Source organism: Octopus sinensis, linkage group LG4, assembly GCF_006345805.1.
Source record: "Octopus sinensis linkage group LG4, ASM634580v1, whole genome shotgun sequence".
NCBI lineage: Eukaryota > Metazoa > Mollusca > Cephalopoda > Octopoda > Octopodidae > Octopus > Octopus sinensis.
Genome location: NC_043000.1, coordinates 28,563,986 through 28,584,665, shown reverse-complemented (window position 1 = coordinate 28,584,665; position 20,680 = coordinate 28,563,986). Strand labels below are relative to the sequence as shown.

The 20,680-nt window shown below is 36.5% G+C and overlaps 1 long non-coding RNA gene across 1 annotated transcript; it reads right to left on the bottom strand.

Annotated features, from left to right (window-relative positions):
* Nucleotides 1-9,421: 9,421 nt before the first annotated feature.
* On the bottom strand, nt 9,422-14,870 carry LOC118763220. Its single transcript, XR_004998970.1, has 3 exons — nt 14,841-14,870; nt 12,990-12,992; nt 9,422-9,546 (listed from the first exon to the last, which is right to left on the bottom strand). It is a non-coding gene; the product is annotated as an uncharacterized LOC118763220 (long non-coding RNA).
* Nucleotides 14,871-20,680: the final 5,810 nt, after the last annotated feature.

Sequence of the window (20,680 nt, the reverse complement as noted above, 5' to 3'; positions counted from 1 at the left end):
TGTTCCTGGTCTACAGTCCAATATGTTTTCTTACATATCCAAAGCTGTAGATTTCAAAATCTTCTCTGACGGAAGGGTTCCTGAGCTATTGTTGGAGATCACGTAATCTGCAATGTTGAAATATAACTCTTTCTAATGTCTATCCTCTTTATGCAGTTTCCATCTTCTCGATCCATATTTCATTTGGAAATTTCATGTTTGTTATATAACAGTATCAGAGCTTTATCGTTCTTGCGAATGGCTACAAATTTCCTTTCTAACAGGGAGAGCACTAGGTATTTCTTCTTCACAGCCTATTAATTCTCCTTTATAAGACATGAATCAGTTCTGTTCAGAGAATGTCTCCTCCTCACGGTATGTGCGACACCACTTGGATTTTTGATACATTTCTTTTGAGCTACTCCGATGATTCTTTTAAGTTTTTTTCTTTTCAGCACGTATGTTAATACTTTCTGTTTCTTCCCCATTATCGGAAGTAGATGAACATTGTCCTACTATGTGGTGTGAAATACTTTCAGGTCATTCGCTGTTGTTGCTGTTGCTAATATTCTTTTCTACTCTAGGCACAAGGCCCCCAATTTTTTTTTTTTTGGGGGGGGGGGGGCAGTCGATTTGATCAACCCCAGTGCGCAACTAGTACTTCATTTATCGACCCTTAAAGGATGAAAGGCAAAGTCGACCTCGGTGGCATTTGAACTCAAAACGAAAGACGGACGAACTACTGCTAAGCATTTCGCCCGGCGTGCGGTTTCCGCCAGCTCGCCGCCTTAAAAGAACACTGCATATTCTTTTCTACTCTAGGCACAAGGCCTGAAATTTTGGGGGCCAGAAGGTTAGATGGACCCCAGTACGCAACTGGTACTTAATTTATCGACCCCGAAAGTATGAATGGCAAAGTCGACATCGGAGGAATTTGAACTCAGAACGTAACGGCAGACGAAATACCGCTAAGCATTTCGCCTGGCTTGCTAACGTTTCTTATTTCTTTATTGCCCACAAGAGGCTAAACGTAGAGGGGGCAAACAATACAGACAAAGGGGTTAAGTCGATTACACCGACCCCAGTGCGCAACCGGTACTTAATTTATCGACCCCGAAAGGATGAAAGGCAAAGTCGACCTCGGTGGAATTTGAACTCAGAACGTTTCTGCCAGCTCGCCGCCTTTGGTGTTGCTTATATTGTTGAGTACGTTTCTTGACATTTACAATAACATCTTGTTGCTGTGAAGATTTTTTTTAGACTCTTTATTCATGAGGACGGGACAATTTTATTTACCGACTCACGAGTTTTGTCTGGCGTCCACTTACAGCAGACAACATCCTTTGTTCCTGTTATTCTCATTCTTCCGCTATAGCCCTTGAATATTTTCTTATCACCTGCAGAATACCTGCTTAGTCTACCTTTTATGCCGAGTCTTCTGCCGATACTCACTTCATGATATTATTCTGGTATTGTTTTGAGACCTGGCGGGATTATGAGGATTTTTGCCTAATGGTGATCCCAGCCAACTACATTTTATCAAATAATGCGTCTACACTAATTAATTGCTCATGTTGTGTTACGAACGTGACTCTTAACTTTGGACCCACAGTATCATCGACATTCATAACGGTAATTCTTCTGTTCCTCATCAAATACAGCGAAACCAGCTTATGAAGTGCCATAGCCGCTACAATTTCATCTTCCATTTATTCTCTGTAGTTTGACTTTTAAAACATATGGTGTAATAGTCTCTATTTTCCCTCTCTCCCTTCCCTTCTCGGATCTTTTCGCTTTGACAAAGATCAGGAGAGATTGTATTCACCTCAATAGACGTCATTGATTGGTTCAAATTGCCGAAATGCAAGAAATTAAACAACAAATAGCTTAGAAACTATATAATTTTCTCAAGAAAGCCAAGAGAAAAAGATGTTTTATAAACACATTCTACCAGTATACGAAGTTTAAAAGTGTTTAGTTACAAAGAAATTATTTTAAAAATCTGCCGTCAAAGCGAAAAGATCCTCCTCCTCTCCTCACCGCTCTCTCTCTCTCTCTCTTCTCTCTGTCCCGTAAAGGAGGATATTTCCCTTAAAATACCTATTAGAACTGTTTCCAACAGTTTCTTGTGTGGAGCAAGTAAGACTGCAGTGACTTTTGAACTTCCTTCCCACCACGCCACACCGTGATGTGGTCAGCTGATCCCCTATTCTATGTATGAAGTGCTCTAGACTTTCGACCTTTTAGCATACTGTTTCATACACAGTTTCTCTTTGAAAAACACGCTCGGAAACAATAGTCTTCCGTTTTGTTATTCACGGCAGACATATTGTTGGTGTTGTGGTGGTGTTTACGAACCGTGTTGCCTATTATGCTGTGCATTTCTTTTAGAGAGATAATACTTTCTACCATTTGTTAAGTTTATTAATGTAAATTTTACTATTCGTTTTCTTTTTTTTTCTTTCTTGGTGTTTGATATTTTTTCTTTACTGTAACCCTTGTGACGGGCGGGCCCAAGGAAAGGAGAAGTCATATTTGTTTTGCCTGAGTGATAGTCGGTAGATTGAAAAAGATAATAATAATAATAATAATAATAATAATAATAATAATAATAATAATAATAATAATAATAATAAAGGCCTTGTCGGTTAACCACAGTAGGGGATAGCCCTTCTAAAATGTCCAAATTATAACCCTGTGGAAATGACATCCAAAATCAAAATCATTCATTCAGTTACAGGTGTAAAACTTTGCGCAATCTCGAAATATTTTCGTTTGACAACAGGCTAGCAGAGTGTAATGATGATGATGATGATGATGATATTTCCTTCTATAGGCACAAGGCTTGAAATATTTTTAGAGGGGAGGACTAGTCCATTATATCGACCTCACTTTTCAGGTACTTATTTTATCAACATCTAAAGAATAAAACGCGCAAAGTCAAAAACGACAGGATTTGAATTCAGCAACAACAATGACGACGCGGAGGAGGAAAAAGAAGAGAAGGAGAGCGACGACGACGACGACGATGATGATAATGATGATGATGACAATAATAATAATAATAATAAAAACAACAACCATAAACCCTGGATACGATGCATGCTATTAATCAAAGTTTAAATGTTCAATCAGTAACGAGAAGAATCTAACTGAAAAAAGACGATAGAACTGAACACCACAATCCAGTGTAAATGGATCAAAGATACATATGTAAACATACATCTTTTTTGAAATAATAAACCAACACTATTGGGCCCCCTCCAAGAAATTCTTTGTGCGGAATCAATCCCGAAAAACATTAGTCTAAATAATTTAATTTACGTATCAACCATGATAGTATATAGAGAACCATGTTTGAGCTAATTAAAGTAAGTTACTGCAAGTTTTAACCAACGACAAGTGTGGGACGAAAATATGTAATGGAAATATATATAATGGCGTGGATGTGTGATAATAACCTTTCTTCACAACCACATAGCTCGGGGTTCAGTCCCATTGCGTGGCACCTTCAGCAAGTATCTTCTACTACAGCCTCAAGCCGCCTTTTTTGACACTCCCTATTATTATTATTATTATTATTATTATTATTATTATTATTATTATTATTATTATTCTATGTTTGATTTTGCTTTATATTTGTACAAGTTGGCTCCAAGTCTCACCCAGAGACCTCAAGAGACAACAAGTTGGAAGTTCATGCTGGTGTTATGCCTAGGGTGCCATATATTTGGTTTTGTACTTAGTGTTGTACTAGTGAATGTCTAAAAAAAAACCATAGGAAAATTATGTTTGTTTTAAAACTTGAGATTACATAGAAAGTATTTTGCGTAATTTTATTATTATTATTATTATTATTATTATTATTATTATTATTTATTATTATTATTATTATTATATACAGAAAGGGCTTTCATAAATTTGTATCTACCAATTTCACTTACTAGTTATTGGTCAGCCCAGGGCTGTAATAGAATACATTTGTCCACGGTATCGCGAATCTACGTTGTTGCATGACAAACTTCTTAGCCGCACAGTCATGCCTGCATCTAAAACGATAATTAAAGAAAATGAACGGAATTATGTGTAAAAGAAATTAAAATTGAAAAAATTAGCTGATTCTAGCGAAGACCTGAGAAATTCTTTTGAAAAATATGACTATTTCTTGAGCAGAAACCTGCATCTGAAATGCTAAACCAAACTAAAATAAAATCAATTTACAAAAAAGCTATTCGGAAGATATATCATCCACAACGAAAATGACAACCTCGATTTAATTAAATAGGGAGAACACGTGAAAGAAAAAATATACAGGTTGGCCCAAAAGTAGGTTTATAGTTACCATAAGACACTTCATTACATTTAAATTTCTATCTTACAGAATGTAAAGGGAACTTCACAATATTAACTAAATTTGTATAGAATAATGGTTTTATATTTATGTTTATAATTAAGATGTAAACTGCTAATATGTGGATGCGAAAGACATAGTTGAATAGCTGTAAACCTACTTTTGGGCCACCCTGTATATTGAAATAGATATCCAAAATGCAAAGAGAGGAGGAGGAGGAGTGAGGAACACTCACCATAATATCTGAAGGAAGAACGGGTATAAAAATTTGGGATTTTACAACACAATTAACACAGATAGCAATTGGGAAATTTCCGAAGTTGAGAAAACAATTTCTAATTAAAATACATTAGCCATTATATATAAAACTGTAGAAACGATATTTTTCTACTCTAAGCACAAGGCCCGAAATTTTAGGGAAATGGGCCAGTCAATTAGATCGACCCCAGTACACAACTGGTAGTTAATGTATCGACCCCGAAAAAATGAAAGACAAAGTCTACCCTAAAACCTAATTACCACTCCACTCAAATCCATACACCAAAGGAAAACTTTAGCCAAACAAAGACTATATAAACCCAAGATTAGCCTTTATACACTGCAGTCCGACGATGGCTTAACTGGCAGAAACTTCGAAGTCACTGACAACAGCATTCTTGTTTCAGAATAAACTATATATATATATATATTATATATATAATATATATATATATAATATATATATATATTGTATATATATATATATATATATATATATATGTATATATATGTATATATATGTGTATATGTATATATATGTGTATATATATATATATTATATATATATATATATATATAAAAGAGATATTACTAAATTACAATTTTTCCTTGTAAGTTTGGAGTCATACTCCCTAATATTATTGTTATTATATATATATATATATATACGTTTGTGTATGTGTATGTGTGAGTGTTTATGTGTGTGTATATCTTGGTGCCGTTATTTGTCAATTAGCCAGTGTTTGTTTGTTTATGTCCCCATAACCCTAGCGGTAGTTCGGCAAAAGTGAAGGAAAGAATATGTACCAAACTTAAAAGATACGTAGAGAAGTGGATTTGTTCGCGTAAGCCATTCAAGTCAGTACCGTATCATGGACGCAGTCCAGTTACTGAAACAAATAGATAATAGATAAAACATATATACTCTCTGGCCATCTAAGTTGTATCATATCGGAAGAAGAGAAAGATGGCGGAAAGAGATGTGTTGCTGTAAAGAACAACTGTTGGTAAATCGATTGAACAGTAACTGAAGACAAGAATATCTGTAACAACGATCTAAACATATGTATTAATTACAGCAATCATCCTTCAATAGCAAGCCTTACTCATGGATATTGAAAACGGTGTACATAAACAAAACGCGGCAACTACTTAGTCAGTGTATCAACCAGACCGTATCAAAATGGGAAACATCAATAATATGACAAGATGAAAGAAATGATATAAACCAAACCTATGACAATATGGTTCTAGAAAGGCGAATGGGACGAAGAGAATAAGAGATGGACAGATGCATAACAGGAAAGGTTATAACAGGTTGAAAATTAGAAAGTTGAGGGACAAATTGCAAACAGGATTACTGTTATTCTGACTCCTCTTCTGTCAGAGTTGTTTTAATGTGTGGAGGCACATGGCCTAGTGGTTAGAAAGGCGGACTCGCGGTCGAGGGACTGCGGGTTCGAAACTCAGACCGGGCGATGTGTGTGTCTATGAGCGAAACACCTAAGCTCGACGCGGCTCCGGCAGAAGCTAATGGCGAACCTCTGCTGACTCTTTCGCCACAACTTTCTCTCACTCTTTCCTCCTGCAGCTTTCAGCTCAACTGCGACGGACCGGCGTTCCGTCCAGGTTAGGAACCTATACGCCAAGGAAACCGGGAAAACGGTCCTTATGAGTCAGGCATGGTTCGATAAGGAACAAACAGGAGTTGTTTTAATGAACTTTTATAAAAAAAAGCATGAATAATCCTATTGGGTTAGCCTAGGAGAAGAAGTTTTATCGATAGACTTTATTGGTGCTCTGAGACTGGTGAAGTCGTTAGCGTTATATCTTGAAGAGTTGTCAAGTTGAGGACAGACGGGATATACACAGGGATATTTTAAAATGATAACGGTATCTGAATGAAGGGACAATCGTGTTGGTTGATGCGGCAGCTATGGGTGGTGGTTGTGCGAAGAATATGGGTGATGAGAGAAAAAAAGGGGGAGAAATGAGTAAGTTGTGATTGTAGAGATGGCATAAGACGAAAGAGTTCCTGGGAAAAGAAAAAGGAAGCAATTTGAATAGCAGCGAAAATTAAAATAAGAGCGACATCTAGAACAGGGGTTGGAGAGTGCCACCATCGCAAACACTTGGGTGTCCGTTGTTTTGGATGCAGTCTAGCATGTCTATGAGTATGAATTCTTATAACTGCTCGAAGAAAACTATTCTCCATATAGAACATTTCACTGAAAGAACGAAAGCCAAATGGAAATTTGGCTGTGTGACTGTGTGGAAAGAAACTTGCTTCACAATCACATGATTCCGGGTTCAGTCCCACTGCGTGGCATCTTGGGCATGTGTGTCTTCAACTATTGCCTTGCACCGACAAGAGCCATGTAGTGGATTTGGTAGACGGAAACTGAAAGAAACCCGTCGTATATATATATATATGTGTGTGTGTGTGCGTGCGAGTGTGTGTGTTAGTGTTTGTCCCACATCACTTTTTCACAACCGATTTTGGTTTGTTTATGTCACCGTAACATAGCAGTTCGCCAAAAGAAACCGATAGAATAATTACTAGGCTTAAAGAATAAGACCTGGAGTCGATTTGTTCAACTAAAAACAATTTTCAATGTGGCACTCCAGCATGGCCGCAGTCAGCTGACTGAAACAAGTAAAGGAATAAAATAATATAGAAACGCAGTCGTGGCTGTGTGCTAAGAAGCTTGCTCCACGATCACATGGCCTTGGGTTCGGTCCCACTGCATGGCACCTTGGGTAGGCTTCTTCTACTACAGCCTCAGGCCGGCCAAGGCCTCGTGAGTGGATTTGGTATTCCGAAACCGAAAGAAGCCCGTCGTGTATATATATATATATGTGCATATATATATATATATTATATATATATATATTATATATATATATATATCTATATATATATATATATGTTTGTATGTATGTATATATATATATATATATATGTTTGTATCTATGTATATTTATGTCTGTGTTTGTTCTCCCGCTATCGCTTGATAACCGTTGTTGGCGCGTTTACGTCTCTGTCACTTGGCAGTAAAGGACACGATAGTATAAGTTCTAGGCTTTCAAAGAATAAGTCCTGGAGTCTATTTCTTCGATTTAAAAAAAATCCTTCAAGGCGGTGCTCCAGCATGGCCGCTGTCAAATGACTGAAGCAAGAAAAAAATATATATAATATATATATGTGCATATATATATATAATATATATATATATATATTATATATATTATCTATATATATATATATATATATAATATATGTAGGGAGAATTCACAAAAAAAAAAACAAAAGACGAAGACAGGTGGTGTAGAAAACAAACAGATGTATTGGTATAACGCTCAGGAATAGAAAAGTATTTTACCTTTCGAGCCTACGCTGTTCTACAGAAAGGAACACACACACACACACACACACACATATATATATATATATATATATATATAATATATATATATATATATATATACATATATATATTATATGTTTGCATAAAGGCTGATTCGAATTCTCAAAGTATGGATAGACCCACTTTATCCTTATATACCAGTATCCCCTATTTTAAATGTCAAAGCGAACCTACTTAACTTTGTACTACCGCCCTTTAACCTTCCTACATACCAATTAGCTTACACAACCCGCATTATAAATAAACAAATCACTGAACTTTATACTTATTCTACAGAATGTGCTAGCTTACTATTTTCCTATATTTCACTATTTTCCTATAATTTAATTTATCTCGAGAGCTAGACTACCAACTCGTTTTACAAGCGATAAATTTTCCCTTTCGATCTTATTGTGTTTCTATGCACTTCAAACCTGTTTTGGTACATAGTGCATTTACACTCAATATCGTATAGAATCTAGATATAAACTTTACTCTTATATTCCGGCTTCCATTGAAAATATACGAACTAACTTACAATCTATAAATTAGTGCCACATACGTCTATAGAACTACACCGGATATCCCCAATAACGATAACTCCTTTGGATTACACCGGCGGTCAACTAGCCGAACCTACAGACACGTGTAAGCTATGTTAATAACTGGTGGAGGCGCAATGGCCCAGTGGTTAGGGCAGCGGACTCGCGGTCATAGGATCGCGGTTTCGATTTCCAGACCGGGCGTTGTGAGTGTTTATTGAGCGAAAACACCTAAAGCTCCACGAGGCTCCGGCAGGGGATGGTGGTGATCCCTGCTGTACTCTTTCACCACAACTTTCTCTCACTCTTACTTCCTGTTTCTGTTGTACCTGTATTTCAAAGAGCCGACCTTGTCACTCTCTGTGTCACGCTGAATATCCCCGAGATCTACGTTAAGGGTACACGTGTCTGTGGAGTGCTCAGCCACTTACACGTTAATTTCACGAGCAGGCTGTTCCGTTGATTCGGATCAACCGGAACCCTCATCGTCGTAACCGACGGAGTGCTTCCTGTATGTTAATAACTAATTACGAGACCTTAGATTGAACAAACTCACTTCTCATCTATCATACAACGGATTCATTAAACTTTGAACCTAACTAAAACATAAGACCATCAAATTATTTAACATTTTCTTCTTCTTGTTTTGCCTTACACTGTCTTTCTCTCCATTCCCGTTTGTTTATCTTTGTTTTCTTCGTTCTGATGATGTATATCAATTGCAATGAGGTAAATACATATTTACCCCAAGCCTGATATACAGAAACGGATGTAAACTTACTCTGTCATACTCCCATCTTACTTAATTAAATAATGGCTTCATAGCACCAAAGATTCACTTCTCATTGTTATTTACTTCCCCAATTTCTTGTCGTCTATATATACATGAAACTACGGTTTACCTTTAAATTACCCACTACTGTATACCTTATAACAAGGACCATACATACTGAGGTAATTACCAGGAGTGCCTCTGGATAAATCTATCCCTTAGATGGTTTTCATACATCTAAATTATTATCTTATATCTATATATATATATATATATATATATATATTTTATATTTTTACTTGTTTCAGTCATTTACTGCGGCCACGCTGGACCACCGCCTTTAGTCGAACAAATTGCCCCCAAAACTTATTTTTTGTAAGCCTAGTGCTTATTCTATCTGTCTCTTTTGTCGAACCGCTACACTACGAAGAAGTAAACACAGCAACATTGTCTGTCAAGCGATCGTGGAGGTGAAACATACATACATACATACATACATATATATATATATATATATGTATGTATATATAACTTAGATAAAAACATAGATATGTTTCAACCAAAGATTGGTCCAGGCAATGCCTAAATTAATAGCACCACCTGATAGGATTACCTAAATCCTTTTTAAGTCAAGTTTTGTGGTATCATGGTCTATTCTAGTAGGGAGTTCTTGTGGAGTGAGTTGTATCCAGCTATACGTGGCTCATCTGGTATTCTCTGGAGAAATTTGTCCAGATTCCGTTTAAATGTGATGGGCTCCTTTTCCTCTTTGATCTGTTTTGGGACAATGTTAAATAGTGCAGAGCCTGATGAGGAAAAGAAATTGTGTTGCAGTGTATTTATGCGTTGTGATCCTGAACTGGGTAGGGGAGGTAAGGCCCGTGGTGCTGAACTTGGATGAATTTTAAAGCTAATGTTGAGGTCGATTGGGCAATGCTAGCAGTATATTCTCCACGTCGTGCAAATTTTATACTGCTCGCGGCGGCGCTGGAGAGAGTAGAGTTTGAAGGCTTTAAGGCGGTCCCAGTAATCGAGATCAGTCATGCGCTTAATTCATTTAGTGAATGACCTCTGGACTCACACACACACACACAGACACACACACACACAGACACACACACACACACATACACCACACACACACACATATATATATATATATATATATATATATATATGAGTGGTGTGTGTGTGTGTATATGTATATGATATATATATACTATATATATAATTATATATATTATATATATATATAATATATATATATATATATACGACGGGCTTCTGGTGCCAAATCCACTCAGAAGGCTTTGGTGGGCCGTGGCTTATATTAGAAGACACTTGCCGAAGGTGCCACGGAAGCATGTGGTTGGTAAACAAGTTTCTTACAACACTGCCACGCCTGTGGCTATATATACAATCACACACACAGAAATACGTATATAGTGTAATCTTATATTTGAACGACCCTGTTTAACCTATGCCCAAACAACAACAACAATAACAAGAACTGGAATTGTAAGTATAGCTACTGAGTTAACAAAAGCAAAAAATAAAATTTAAAAAAAAAACCAGGAAGAACTGCACCAGGGGCAATAACAACGACAACCACAGAAATAACAAAATGCTATAGAATTACATGTTTAAGAGACTTAGAATTAAGCACAATATCAGCAGTTAGCGACAGAGATAATTGCAACGGCAGTAGTAACAATGGCGTTAGCATCATTATCGCTAGCATCCTCAGTACCGTGGCAACAACGCCCATCAACGCGCTGGAGACGATGATCGTTAAAGGCTCTGTTGAAACTACCTCTTGTTCCACTACCGCCGTCACGCCCCTCACTCCCTCGCCACCACCACTATAACTACTACCGTCACTATCGCTACCGTAACCAAAACCACCACTGTCACGACCACAAACACCACCAGAAGCGCCACCACCACCGCAGCCACGGCCACAATCCCCACCACTATAACCACCACCACCACCACCACCACCACCACCACCACCACCACCACCACCACCGCTACAACTACCACCATCACTATCACTACCACCAGAAGTGCCACTACCACCGCAACCACGGTTACAATCCCCACCACCACCACCACTACAACTACCACCATCACTAATCACCACCACCAGAAGCGTCATCACTACCGAAACCAAGGCCACAATCTCCACCACCACCGCAACCACGGGTAGAATCACCATCACCACCACCACCACCACCACAACCACCACTACCACCATCACTATCACCACCACCGCAACCACGGCCACAATCCCCCCCCACCACCACTACAACTACCACCATCACTATCACAATCACAGCTAAAACCACCACCTCCACCATTACAACTAACACCATCATTATCACCACCTCAGCCAAAACCACCACCACTACCACAAAAAACCAGCGGAAACGCCACCACCACCGCAACCACGGCCACAATCCACCACCACCACCGACACTACTGCAAAAGCTACCACCACCACCACCACCACCACCAACCGCTATTACAACCGCCATAATCACTATCCCTCTCACCAGTATCTTCGCCATCGCCAACAATACCGCCATTGATGTTCCAGTCATCATCACCACAACAACAATCACAACTGTCATCGCCACCGTCCAACATCAGCACACACGTTACGAATTAACGAGGGAGACTTTACGTGCCCTATGGGCCTGCTAGAAATCACAGTGAAAGATGCCTTGGAAAATGGCACGTTGAATAGTATGTTCTTGTGTTCCTTAAACTGTGAAATATAATGGGATGGTCATGAATGGCCGGTCTTTGATCATAAGGCTTTTGGTTCAGAGATAACGACGCTCAACGCATCACAAGTACTAAAACCAACAGCAGCCCCCCTGAAAGCCCCTTCGCCACCCCCGCTATCAAAATACAACAAAAACTAACACCAAGCGACACCCTTTCACCGTCACCAGTATAATAACCAAAAGCATCACAGTAGTACCAACAGTAGCAGCAGCAGCAGCAGCAGTACCACTAGTTCCACCCTCACCAACACCAACACCACTAACAACAATGACATCACCACTACCACCGCCACCACCACCGCCACCACCACCGCCACCACCTCCGGTTCCAGTACCAACTACAACATCAACAATACCGATAATTGCTGCAACAGTTTGGCTGAATACAGTTACGTGTTGGAACGCCTAACAACGGTAACCATAGCTACCATTACACCATGGAAAACATTAATTTAGCAATATATATGTATATAATCCATAGCAACAAGAAGGAAGGTAACAGTTGATGAATCTATTAGTCATGTGTTTTAATGATAGCGACATTGGTTGCTGGCTGAATCTATAGAGGAAAGGACAACCGGATAAACGGCCAACCGGATAAGTGGTCATGGGTTCGTTTCATAACTCTGGAACATTAGTTGTGTCTTTTTTTTTCTTTTCTTTTAGAGGACTCTTCTGTCGTAAATGACAGATCAGGGTTCCGCAATCTCCTGGCGAACAACCTGTGCAAATGCTTTGCTTATAAGGATCAAATGTTTATGCTGTACGTTAGCTTACACTCTCCATCAGATCGATATTAACCTGTACAGGTGCAAGGAGTGTCATGCGTCAGATGTCGCAGTGATCGAAGATTAAAGTGAAATGAAATGTTTTGGTCTAGAAAGCAACGTACTGCTTGGTTCTCGAACTATAAAACCACAATCTTGCGATTTGAGCGCAACGCCTTAAACAATAAACCACGCGCCTTCTGAACATCAACCACAAACAAATGGGAGAATGCCTGTGGAGTCAGTTGACTTGTTAGGAAAAGCGCATAGTGCTGTCTTTAAAATGAAGCAAAATTGTTTAAAGCAGTCAAGGACAAAATATGACAAAATATGGACAAAATATGTCAAATGACTCCACGGTCACGATTGCTTCTACGTCTACTTTAAACACAGCTGACCTTTGGCTGGGCAACAACATCTTGTAACTCTCGGTGTATTAAAATTCAATGCATTGTATCACAATATTTTGTTGAATACAATTTAACTACGCAATGTGTCGATAAAATGTTACGATCTAAGCTAGTATTGGACATAAGGCCTTGTGTATGAAAAAATGTTACGGGAGTCGACCGCTACAAGCTTCAAAGGAGTAAAATTTCTTTTTTATATTAAGCTGGGAAATGAATGGAATGCTTGGTGTTTGTCTTGTTGTGGCTCCCCACTCCTAAAATAATGGGGATTAGGCCTGGGTGTATATTATAGTAAAACGTTAGGAATGCTTTTCTGCCATTACCTAACGACAAGAGTACGTAACGAGCATGAATGCAAACACACATGCGTACAATACTTAGAGAAGACATCATTCATTAGAGTGTATTATAATCAAATGTATAATAACAGACGATGGATAATTGTCAGCTCATCCATCGTCTGTTATTATACATTTGATCATATACACACACACACACACACACACACACACACACACAACACACATATATATATATATATATATATATATGTATATATATATATATATATATATTAAGTATAGGAAAGAATGGAGCTGAACGAAGATTTAACAAAATTCCTTTATTTTATTTTCGACATATGTTTCGAAGTCTGCAAAGTCCCTAATTCCGATTGAATAAGGAGTCCATTTTGCAGCTTTTTCTTCAGGAAAATCCAGGAACTTAATTCTCCAACAAAATGCACAACAAGCTTTTCGACAAACGCTCACGAGCAGCCCATGAAATTAATGAATTATCCGTAATAAGATAATTCATTTATCTACTTCAATATATATATATTTTTACTTTTTATTTTTTACTTTTTATTAAAATTTTATGTATTGATTAAGTCTTTCCTTGTTTGTTTTGCAAAATAGTGGTTTTGTCTCTAATTAATATTATATAATATTTTACTATAAAATTGGATTTAATCCTAAATCTGATTTTTTCCCTGTAAATTTGGATTTATTCCCTAATATTTATTATTATATATATATATAATTAACAGAATGAGATAAAAATCCAAAGCAGTGAAAGGTTTCAGAACATTTATAAATAGAAGGTCTTACAGCTGTTTCCGGGATATTTTATATATCCCTTCATCGGAGACGGTGTGAGAAAATGGTTAAGCAATAGAGCAATAGTTATTCTAAAGAAGGTAACTATTGCTTAACCATTTTCTCGTACCGTCTCCGATCGATGAAAGGATATATGAAATATCCGGGAAACAGCTGTAATACCTTCTCTTTATAAATGTTCTGAAATCTTACACAGCTTCGGATTTTTATCTTATTCTGTTAATTATATATATATATGCATGCTAATATATGACCTACGATGGACTCCTCATTCGCATAATCACCGAACCTGGAGCTTAACTACTGTCCGTCCAAAACACTTACCCAGCATTGCCTGACACCTTTGGATCCTCTTGACACCATTACCTCTCATAACCTATATATATATATATATATATATATATATATATATATATATATACATACATACGCACACACACACACACATATATATATATATATACACATACATATATATATATATATATATATTATATATATATATATATATATATACATACATACATACATACATACATACATACATACATACATGTATATATGTATATAAAGGCGGCTAGGAGATAGAATCGTTAGCACGCTGGAAGAAATGCTTGGCATATTTCGCCCGTCGCTGCATTCTGAGTTCAAATTTCAAAGAGGTGGACTTTATCTTTCATCCTTCGGGTAGATAAATTAAGTACCAGTGGAACACTGGGGTTCGATAATCGACTAGTCCTCTTCCCCCGAATTTCATGCCTTGTGCCTTTAGAATGGATTATATATATATTATATATATATATATATATATATATATAATATATATATATACGCACGTCTGCAGCTTTTCATCAATTATAAATATTATATATCTTATTGGAAAGTAATGACTATGATCTCCGACATGCATCCCGAGACCGAAGAGAATTAAAGAGGCAACACACCAGAACTAATGGTTATGTGATACATATCGCATCAATATATTGAATTACTCTTTGATTGCAGACCTGGTCCATTTATTTGCAAAAGATGGGTTGCTAAAATTGATCGAATGGCTAAAAGTCGTTGGTAAACCAGAGGAAATATCGAGCGTGTTGTTCATGAACAGGTAAAAGAAACCGAATGAAGTATATGGGACAGGAAACTTGTCTCAGGAGATGCGCTGTAAGATCGATCGAAATATAGACTTCATCACATGGATCTATTGGGCAAACATTATACAAATAATGCCTAAGGTTGTGCAGTGTGAGGTGGATACCTAGATCTTATGACTGCACAGGGGTCTTACAAACATATCTATCTATCTATCTATCTATCTATTTATCTATCTATCTATCTATCTATCTATCTATCTATCTATCTATCTATCTATCTATCTATCTATCTATCTATCTATCTATCTCTATATGTAAATTACATGCATGTATATGTACGTAAGTGTGTGTATGTATTTGAGAGAATATAAATTACATATATAAATTCGAGATGATAATTACATAGGCATTTAACTGACATAACCTAACACGTCTGGGATTAACGATGGCAAAATTGCAAAATTACTAATAAAACCGCTGAAGCATAATACCACACAGGTGAAAATGATTGCGAAAGCCTCTTATTTTTTTACCATAATGAAAACATTTTCGTTTATACTTGCCTTCATATTTTGATGTATTGTTTTTAGAAAAATCTTATCTTTGCATCTTTGATCATTAAACGTTATAATTTAAATAGGAAAAGAATATACAAAATCTCTATAAAATATACATATTGATGTCTTTCAAGAATTGCAACTGTTTAAAAGCCACTTATTTTAGCGGTATATAAAATATAATTTACAAAGTGTTGAACCGTGGACAATAATTAATAAAATTATACTTTGATGTTTAATCTGAATGGAAGAGAAAAAAATTACATTGTAACAAGAATAGTTTTAAATGGCTCCTTGTGTGGGGGTAGGTGTGGATGTGTTTGTTTGTGTGTGTTTGCTTTTGTGTGTTTGTGTGTGTGAGTGTGTGTGATGTGATTAAATGTTGGCGAAACAAAACAACAGAAATGGAAAGAATATATTTCTTGTAACTTCAAATCACCCTCGTAATTTCTCTTACACATCTATATATATATATATATAAACGTATATATATATATATATATATATATATGTGTGTGTGTGTGTGTGTGTGTGTGTATATAGAAACATATATGTATGTGTATATATATATATATATTATATATATATATATACACACACGTATGTATATGTGTAAGTGTATTTATGTATATATATATTTTTATGCACACACACATACGCACACACACACACACACATATATATATATGTATGTATAAGTGTTTGTATGTGAATATATATATGTGTATATATATATATATATTATATATATATATATGTCTTTCACTATACATGTGTATGTGTCTAGTGATTAGGAGAGAGATAGAGTGTTTGAGAGAGAGAGAGAGAGAGGAGAGAGAGAGAGAGAGGAAGGGAGAAACAGAGTGAAAGAGCATGTAGATACTTTCGCTCCGTACACCGATACGCTGCAATTTCGTATCCCTTAACTTCCTTTCCATTCCATGCAAGCTTTGATATTTTGTCATATATCTTCTGGTCCCCTTGATCTTGGCATTTCGTATTATTAGAAATGTAGTGATGGTAGTGGTGTATGTTACAGTACAGATATTCATCTTATTTATTCTTACGGTGTTTAAAAAAATCATTTTCTGTTTCCAATTCCTAAATATGCGCTCTATTTCGATGTTTGAATAAAGCGCATGTATGGTAGCATGGTTAAGGCTTCCTCTTAGCCTATGTTTAGTCTTCTATTCTACATCTTATGTATTCACGTATATATGCACACACACACACACACACACTCGTACACACGCGCTCACACACACACAAATTTATAAGTACACATTTATCAATATGAATGAAGGCGGCGAGCTGCCAGAAACGTGAGGACGCCGTGCGAAATGCCTAGCGGTATTTCGTCTGCCGCTATATTCTGAGCTCAAATTCCGCCGAGGTCGACGTTGCCTTTCACCCTTTCGGGATCGATAAATTAAGTATAAGTTGCATACTGGGGTCGATCTAATTGACTGGCTCCCTACCCCAAAATTTCGGGCCTTGTGCCTAGAGTAGAAAAGAAAATGGATGTATGTATTTATATATCTATCAGGTCATCCCATAAGTTCTGTCCGATTTTACTTTTCTTAAAATTGAATGAAATTTAATAGATTTTAGAATGCCTAATGGAATTAAAAATTATCTTTATGCATTTGTGTACACTTAAACTAATTAAATATTATTTTACAGAATAATAGATTTAAAATTTCGTTCATTAAAACCATTTCTGACATGGAAGTCTCCAAAGAGCATTTAAGGCACACAATACTTTATGAGTACAAAAAAGGAAACTCTGCAGCCGAAGCGACTCGAAACATACTCACTTTATGGGAAAGAATGTTTGAATGAAAGAACTTGCAGAAGATGGTTTGCAAAATTCAGAAGTGGAGATTTCAGCCTTGATGATGAAGATCAAACAGGATGTCCTGTTGAGGTTGATGATAAGCTCCTTGTGGAACTACTTGAAGAAAATCCCGCATTATCAGTTGAAGAATTGTCAATAAAGTTTAGTTGAAACCGTAGAACTGTTCATCGTCATCTTCAGCAACTTGAAATTATTCCTAAACTTGGAAAATGGGTGCCTCATGAATTGTCAGAAAGCAACGGCAAATCCCGAGTTGACATCTGCTCTTCTCTTCATTCTCCTAAACTCATTTTACCCTTTTTGGATAGACTTGTGACTGTTGACGAAAAATGGATTTTCTATCGAAATGTTAAACGTTGTAAACAGTGGCTTGGTAAAAGGGGAAAAAAACTCAACCACAACCGAGAAGGGAACTTCATGTAAAAAGGTTCTTCTCTCTATCTGGTGGGATTGAAAAGGAATAATTCACTTTGAATTGTAACCATCTAACGCAACATTCAATGCTTAAGTCTACTGTCAGCAATTAGAGCGTTTGAACCATACTTTGAAGGAAAAAATACCCGCTTTAGTGAATCGAAAAGGCGTGATGTTTCATCAGGACACTGCAAAGATCACATTACAGAAGATCGAAGAGCTTGGCTGGGAAAAAATACCTCATCCACCTTATCCTCCCGACCTTGCTCCTTCAGACTACGACTTGTTTCGTAGTTTACAGAATCATTTGGGGAACATAACTTTTGCAATCCAGGAGGTGGTCGAAATTGACATTTCAGAGTTCTTCGCTTTGAAACCAAAAGAGTTTTACATTGATGGGATTAAAAAGCTTGTAAATAGATGGAAGGAAGTCATAAATAATCAGGGAAAGTACGTTGATGATTACATTTCAATTAAATATAACATTTGATCACTTGTTTTCTTTATTCAAAATTAAGACAGAACTTATGGGATGACCTGATATATTGGGAAAAGTATGTTAAATACAAAATGCAGTTTATATCATTTGTAACCTATGTAAGTTTTACCTTTGTGCTTATTTGTAATCGTTGCATTAGTTGCTTCAAGGACAACTGGCTGTTGAACTACAACAGATCTTCGAGAAAACATTTTGTTGCCTTATATTACACAGATCAAATGGTTTAGATCTGTGTAAACAATGCAATAAATTATACCCTTGAAAACCAGTTGTGGTTTGTGTTACCCTGGATTTTGAATATCCACTGCAGAGTATGCGAATAACAACAATGGTGAAATCTACGAAAGGGATCGAGTGATATAATATGAATCTTGTATTTACAATATTTTTTTCGAACATAGCTGGTATAGTTCTAATTTCAGCAGTAGAGTAATACACACATAATTTTACAGGAAGTAGACTGGATGATGAAATTCTACGCGGATCTCTAGTGAGTAGCGTTGTATAGAGTTCTTTCAAATCATGTGGACCTGGGTCAAACTGTTATTACAAAAATAAATGTAACTCCTACAAAATGTGATGAGAGCCTCTTTCATCTGTCCATTTCCTCTTATACGTATATATATATATGTATGTATGTATGTATGTATGTATGTATGTATGTATGTATGTATGTATGTATGTGTATATGTATGTATGTATATATGTATGTATGTACGTATGTATGTACGTATGTATATATGTATGTATATATGTATATATGTATGTATGTATATATATGTATGTATGTACGTATGTATATATGTATATATGTATATATGCATATGTGTATGTATGTATGTATGTATGTATGTATGTATGTATGTATGTATGTATGTATGTATGTATGGAAAAGAATTTCTATACAGAGTAAAACGACGTCAGCTGTAGGTGGAAACCGAGTTGTGAGGTGGGGTCTGACTCTCTGGGAGTTTAATTATCTATAAAACACTGGTAACAAATAACATACAATCTTTATGCAATACAGAGCAATGAAAGCAACAGGGGGAGAAAATAAACGGAAGACTAATAATTTATTTCTCTGTCGGGTCAGTCAAATGACCCAGACGGATTATATCTGACGTAAGGCCTATTAAATGAACCAATTACTTCAAGTATCGTTCACCGTTTCCTCCCGTATCTTGCCTCTCCCACAAATCGATTTGTTTCTCTAAAAATTTGTTTTTCTCATTCTAGTGTGTCTCCATTAGCTTTTCTCTTTTGTATTCCGCTTTTTCTCCTCCTACTTCATTTTCCCTTTATTTGTTACCCGCCAGCAATTCTACTGTTTGTTTCTTTCTCTCGCCCATCTTCTTTTATTCATTTCCACCATTAATTGTGAAGAGATCTCTCCATACGGTTTTCAGATTCTATTATTTTATTATTATATTCTAACTTTATTAAAACTGCTTTGTTTTGTCTTTCTTTGATTCACTTAAACTATTTATTCGTGTCACTTCAGTAACGAGAGGGGCCTTGTAGCAGAACGCCTACAACTAGCAAGAAACCAACAAATAAATATCGCAAATAACTAAATTGTTGACTATCATAGAAATACTTACAATGTTTTATAAGGAATAATTGAAGCCAAGCCTTTTTCCTTTTCACATTTTGAGTCAGTTCTAAGATTCGTTCTCATGAAAAGTCATATATGTAATAATTCAATGTTTTTGCATTCATTGACTGCCGTTAAGCAATAAATGGACGTTATTATTAGGAATGAGATGCCACCGAAGTCGACTTTGCCTTTCATCCCTTCGCAGTCGATAAAATTACATCGAACCCAAGTTGAGAACTGGGATCGATGTAATTGTCTCCAGAAT